We start from the raw sequence: 7,304 nt of genomic DNA on the forward strand, positions 1-7,304 counted from the left end.
ACCCTGGGGTTCTTCATTTCTTCCTTTTCTTGTTGCTTTAGGTGTAGAGTTAGGTTATTTATTTGACTTTTCTCTTGTTTCTTGAGGTATGCCTGTATTTCTATGAATCTTCCCCTTAGCACTGCTTTTACAGTGTCCCACAGGCTTTGGGTTGTTGTGTTTTCATTTTCATTCGTTTCTATGCATATTTTGATTTCTTTTTTGATTTCTTCTGTGATTTATTGGTTATTCAGCAGTGTATTGTTCAGCCTCCATATGTTGGAATTTTTAATAGTTTTTCTTCTGTAATTGACATCTAATCTTACTGCATTGTGGTCAGAAAAGATGCTTGGAATGATTTCAATTTTTTGAATTTACCAAGGCTAGATTTATGGCCCAGGATGTGATCTACCCTGGAGAAGGTTCTGTGTGTGCTTGAGAAAAAGGTGAAATTCATTGTTGTGGGGTGAAATGTCCTATGGATATCAATTAGATCTAACTGGTCTATTGTATCATTTAAAGTTTGTGTTTCCTTGTTAACTTTCTGTTTAGTTGATCTATCCATAGGTGTGAATGGGGTATTAAAGTCTCCCACTATTATTGTGTTATTGTTAACTTCCCCTTTCATACTTCTTAGCATTTTTCTTACACATTGCGGTGCTCTTATGTTGGGTGCATATATATTTATAATTGTTATATCTTCTTCCTGGATTGATCCTTTGATCATTATGTAGTGTCCTTCTTTGTCTCTTTTCACAGCCTTTCTTTTAAAGTCTATTTTATCTGATATGAGTGTTGCTACTCCTGCTTTCTTTTGGTCTCTATTTGCATGGAATATCTTTTTCCAGCCCTTCACTTTCAGTCTGTATGTGTCCCTTGTTTTGAGTAGGTCTCCTGTAGGCAACGTATATAGGGGTCTTGTTTTTGTATCCATTCATCCAGTCTTTGTATTTTTGGTTGAGGCATTCAACCCATTTACGTTTAAGGTAATTATTGATAAGTATGATCCCGTTGCCATTTACTATATTGTTTTTGGGTTTGAGTTTATACACCCTTTTTGTTTTTCCTGTCTAGAGAAGATCCTTTAGCATTTGTTGGAGAACTGATTTGGTGGTATTTGAGACCTAAATCAAATCCCTTATGATTATACAGTGGAAGTGAGAAATAGATTTAAGGGCCTAGATCTGATAGATAGAGAGCCTGATTAACTATGGAATGAGGTTCGTGACATTGTACAGGAGACAGGGATCAAGACCATTCCCATGGAAAAGAAATGCAAAAAAGCAAAATGGCTGTCTGGGGAGGTCTTACAAATAGCTGTGAAAAGAAGAGAAGCCAAAAGCAAAGGAGAAAATGAAAGATATAAACATCTGAATGCAGAGTTCCAAAGAATAGCAAGAAGAGATAAGAAAGCCTTCTTCAGCGATCAATGCAAAGAAATAGAGGAAAACAACAGAATGGGAAAGACTAGGGATCTCTTCAAGTAAATCAGACATACCAAAGGAACATTTCATGCAAAGATGGGCTTGATAAAGGACAGAAATGGTATGGACCTAACAGAAGCAGAAGATATTAAGAGGAGATGGCAAGAATACACAGAAGAACTGTACAAAAAAGATCTTCACGACCCAGATAATCATGATGGTGTGATCACTCACCTAGAGCCAGACATCCTGGAATGTGAAGTCAAGTGGGCCTTACAAAGCATCACTATGAACAAAGCTAATGAAGGTGATGGAATTCCAGTTGAGCTATTCCAAATCCTGAAAGATGATGCTGTGAAAGTGCTGCACTCAATATGCCAGCAAATTTGGAAAACTCAGCAGTGGCCACAGGACTGGAAAAGGTCAGTTTTCATTCCAATCCCAAAGAAAGGCAATGCCAAAGAATGCTCAAACTACCTCACAATTGCACTCATCTCACACGCTAGTAAAATAATGCTCAAAATTCTCCAAGCCAGGCTTCAGTAATACGTGAACTGTGAACTTCCAGATGTTCAAGCTGGTTTTAGAAAAGGCAGAGGAACCAGAGATCAAATTGCCAACATCCGCTGGATCATGGAAAAAGCAAGAGAGTTCCAGAAAAACATCCATTTCTGCTTTATTGACTATGCCAAAGCCTTTGACTGTGTGGATCACAATAAACTTTGGAAAATTCTGAATGAGATGGGAATACCAGACCACCTCATCTGCCTCTTGAGAAATCTGTATGCAGGTCAGGAAGCAACAGTTAGAACTGGACATGGAAGAACAGACTGGTTCCAAATAGGAAAAGGAGTGTTCGTTAAGGCTGTATATTGTCACCCTGTTTATTTAACTTATATGCAGAGTACATCATGAGAAACGCTGGTCTGGAAGAAACACAAACTGGAATCAAGATTGCCGGGAGAAATATCAATAACCTCAGCTATGCAGATGACACCACCCTTATGGCAGAAAGTGAAGAGGAACTCAAAAGCCTCTTGATGAAAGTGAAAGAGGAGAGTGAAAAAGTTGGCTTAAAGCTCAACATTCAGAAAATGAAGATGATGGCATCCAGTCCCACCACTTCATGGGAAATAGATGGAGAAACAGTGGAAACAGTGTCAGACTTTGTTTTTCTGGGCTCCAAAATCACTACAGATGTTGACTGCAGACATGAAATTAAAAGACGCTTACTCCTTGGAAGGAAAGTTATGACCAACCTAGAGAGCATATTCAAAAGCAGAGACATTACTTTGCCAACAAAGTTCCGTCTAGTCAAGGCTATGGTTTTTCCTGTGGTCATGTATGAATGTGAGAGTTGGACTGTGAAGAAGGCTGAGCTCCGAAGAATTGATGCTTTTGAACTGTGGTGTTGGGGAAGACTCTTGAGAGTCCCTTGGACTGCAAGGAGATCCAACCAGTCCATTCTGAAGGAGATCAGCCCTGGGATTTCTTTGGAAGGAATGATGCTAAAGCTGAAACTCCAGTACTTTGGCCACCTCATGCAAAGAGTTGACTCACTGGAAAAAACTCTGATGCTGGGAGGGATTGTGGGCAGGAGGAGAAGGGGATGACAGAGGATGAGATGTCTGGATGGCATCACTGAGTCGATGGACGTGAGTCTGAGTGAACTCCGGGAGTTGGTGATGGACAGGGAGGCCTGGCGTGCTGTGATTCATGGGGTCGCAAAGAGTTGGACACGACTGAGTGACTGATCTGATCTGGGTACAGTAATCTGGGGTGTAGATTATTTTCTTTCATCACTTTAAGTATGTCCTGCCGTTCCATCCTGGCCTGAAGAGTTTCTATTGGAAGATCAGCTGTTATCCTTATGGGAATCCCCTTGTGTCTTATTTGTTGTTTTTCCCTTGCTGCTTTTAATATTTGTTCTTTGTGTTTGATCTTTGTTAATGTGATTAATATGTGTCTTGGGGTGTTTCACCTTGGGTTTGTCCTGTTTGGGACTTTCTGGGTTTCTTGGACTTGGGTGATTATTTCCTTCCTCATTTTAGGGACGTTTTCAACTATTATCTCCTCAAATATTTTCTCATGGTGTTTCTTTTTGTCTTCTTCTTCTGGAACTCCTATGATTCGAATGTTGGGGCGTTTAACATTGTACCAGAGGTCTCTGAGATTGTCCTCGTTTCTTTTAATTCGTTTTTCTTTTTTCCCTCTCTGCTTCATTTATTTCTACCATTCTATCTTCTATCTCACTTATCCTATCTTCTGCCTCCGTTATTCTATTGTTGGTTCCCTCCAGAGTGTTTTTGATATCATTTATTGCATTATTTATTATGTATTGACTCTTTTTTATTTCTTCTAGGTACTTGTTAAACCTTTCTTGCCTCTTCTCAGTCCTTGTCTCCAGGCTATTTATCTGTATTGCATTTTGTTTTCAAGATTTTGGATCATTTTCACTATCATTATTCAGAATTATTTATCAGGTAGATGCCCTATCCCTTCCTCTTTTGTTTGGTTTGATGGGCATTTATCCTGTTCCTTTACCTGTTGGATATTCCTCTGTCTCTTCATCTTGTTTATATTGCTGTGTTTGGGGTGGCCTTTCTGTATTCTGGCAACTTTTGGTTCTTTTTCATTGTGGAGGTTCCTCACTGTGGGTGGGGTTGTGTGAGTGGCTTGTCAAGGTTTCCTGCTTAGGGAAGCTTGCGTCCCTGTTCTGGTGGGTGGAGCTGGACTTCTCTCCAGAGTGCAATGAAGTGTCCTGTAATGAGTTATGAGATGTCAATGGGTTTGGAGTGACTTTGGGCAGCCTGTATATTGAAGCTCAGGGCTATGTTGCTGTGTTGCTGGAGAATTTGCGTGGTATGTCTTGCTCTGGAACTTGTTGGCCCTTGGGTGGTGCTTGGTTTCAGATGAGCTCCTGTCGATTAATGTTCCCTTGAGTCAGGAGTTCTCTGGTGTTCTCAGGATTTGTACTTAAGCCTCCTGCTTCTGGTTTTCAGTCGTATTTTCACAGTAACCTCAAGGCTTCTCCATCTCCTTTTGAAGACAATGGGCTGCTTTTCTGGGTGCCTGATGTCCTCTGCTGGCATTCAGAAGTTGTTTTGTGGAATTTACTCAGCGTTCAAATGTTCTTTTAATGAATTTGTGGGGGAGAAAGTGGTCTCCCCGCCCTATTCCTCCATCTTAGGACCACCGGAAGTGATCTTTAAAAAAATGTATCAGTGTTTCTAATACTGGCTGTAATCTTTTACACCATAGAATTTTTATAATGATTCATTCCTTAGTGTATAGATAGGCTAAGTTACCATAAAGCAATCATATTACTGCTTCTACATTATCAAAGCATGAATTGTTATAGCTGTAAATAAATGTGTATTTCTCTTTAACATTGTCTTTCTTTTTAAATTACTTTTTATTGGAGTATAGTTGCTTTATGAGGTTGTGTTAGTTTTTTGCTGTACAGCAAAGTGAATCAGTGCTGCTGCTGCTGCTTAATCACTTCAGTCATGTCCAACTCTTTGTGACCCTGTGCACTGCAGCCCACCAGGCTCCTCTCTCCAGGCAAGAATACTGGAGTGGGTTGCCATGCCCTCCTCCAGGGGATCTTCCTGACCCAGGGATAGAACTGGGATCTCCTGCATTGCAGGCAGATTCTATACTGCTGAGTCACCAGGGAAGCCTGGTGATATATATATATATATATATATATATATATATAAAATCTCCACTCTTTTCTGGATTTCCTTCCCATTTAGATCACCACAGAGGATTGAATAGAGTTCCCTGTGCTCTACAGTAGATTCTAATTAGTTATCCTATTTTATATATAGTATCAATAGTGTATATATGTCAATCCCAGCCTCCCAATTCATCCCACCCCTCCTTTTGTCTCCGTGGTAACTGTAAGCTTGTTTTCTACAGTCTATGTTTCTATTTCTGCTTTGCAAATAAGTTAATCTCTACTATCACATCATCTTTCATTTTTATGTCTAGTGTTAGTAATACAAATAACATTTATAGTGTTATATCAGATAATGCAATATTGATGTAGATACTGACATGCAGATGATTCATGTTATAAACAGACGATGTACACCAATGGTATTGATAAATGCAGTACAGTACTGTAAATGTATTTCCCCTTCATTATGGCTTTCTTTTTTTAAAAAATTTTATTTTATTTTTAAACTTTACATAACTGTATTAGTTTTGTCAAACATTATGGCTTTCTTAACAACATTTTGTTTTCTCTAACTCACTTTATTCTAAGAGCACTTTATGTATAAGTATGTAATACATATAACATACAAAATATGTGTTGATCAGCTGTTTATGTTATTGGTAAGGATTCCAGGCAAAAGTATTGTTATTTGGGGGAGTCAAAAGTTATACATGGATTATTAACTCCATGGGAGGTTGGATGCCTTAACCCCCATAATGCTATATGTTTATATATATATATATATATATATATATATATATATATGTAATATAACATTAGAAAACAAACTAAAGAGCCTCTTGATAAAAGTGAAAGAGGAGAGTGAAAAAGTTGGCTTAAAACTCAACATTCAGAAAACTGAGATCATGGCATCTGGTTCCATCACTTCATGTCAAATAGATGGGGAAACGATGGAAACAGAGACTTTATTTTCTTGGGCTCCAAAATCACTGCAGATGGTGACTGCAGCAATGAAATTAAGAGACAGTTTCTCCTTGGAAGAAAAGCTATGACCTACCTAGACAGCATATTAAAAAGCAGAGACATTACTTTGCCAACAAAGGTCCCTCTAGTCAAGGCTATGGTTTTTCCAGTAGTCATGTACAGATGTAAGAGTTGTACTATAAAGAAAGCTGAGGGCTGAAAAATTGATGCTTTTAAACTGTGGTGTTGGAGAAGACTATTGAGAGTCCCTTGGACTGCAAGGAGACCCAACCAGTCCATCCTAAAGGAGATCAGTCCTGAATATTCATTGGAAAGACTGATGCTGAAGCTGAAGCTCCAATACTTTGGCCACCTGATCCAAAGAACTGACTCACTGGAAAAACCCTGATACTGGGAAAGATTGAAGGCAGGAGGAGAAGGGGACGACAGAGGATGAGATGGTTGGATGGCATCACTGACTCAATGGATATGAGTTTGGATAAACTCCGGGAGTTGGTGATGGACAGGGAAGCTTGGCATGCTGCAGTCCATGGGGCAGCAGAGTTGTGCACGATTGAGCGACTGAACTGATATAATTTATTATGATAAGAATATAACCATTGACTTCTTCTTCCTTAAGTGTTTGTATCAGGTATTGTATGTGTCTAAGGCTTTTTCAGGATTTGTGATGATAATCATATATGTGTTAATATTATATACCATATTAGTAAGTAATATATGCATATATTTACTATTATTACTATTACTATTATTATCTGTTATGTATTATTATCACTAATATTAAAACAACCTTTTATTCTTGGAATAAATTCTACTTGAGATTGGATGCTGATAATATTTTATTTAGTACTTTTATATCAACACTTAAAGGTAATATTGGTCTCTATTTCTTCTGTGAGATGGTCTTTAAATTTTTTTTTTTAAATCTATAATGGAGTTATTTTTGGTAATCTTTGCTTACCTAGGAAATTATTCCTATCATCTAGGTTTTGAAATTTATTTGCATGAGGTCTGCAAAGTAGTCTGTTTTTTAATAATTAATTTTTATTGGAGTATATTTAATATACAATGATTTGTTAGTTTCAGGTGTACAGCAAAGTGAATCAGTTATACATATATTCACTCTTTTTTTGGATTCTTTCCCCATATAGGTCTTTACTGAGTATTAAGTTGAGTTTCTTGTACAGTAGGTCTTTATAGTTATTTTATATATAGTAGTGTGCATGTGTCAA

Source organism: Bubalus bubalis, chromosome X, assembly GCF_019923935.1.
Source record: "Bubalus bubalis isolate 160015118507 breed Murrah chromosome X, NDDB_SH_1, whole genome shotgun sequence".
Lineage (NCBI taxonomy): Eukaryota > Metazoa > Chordata > Mammalia > Artiodactyla > Bovidae > Bubalus > Bubalus bubalis.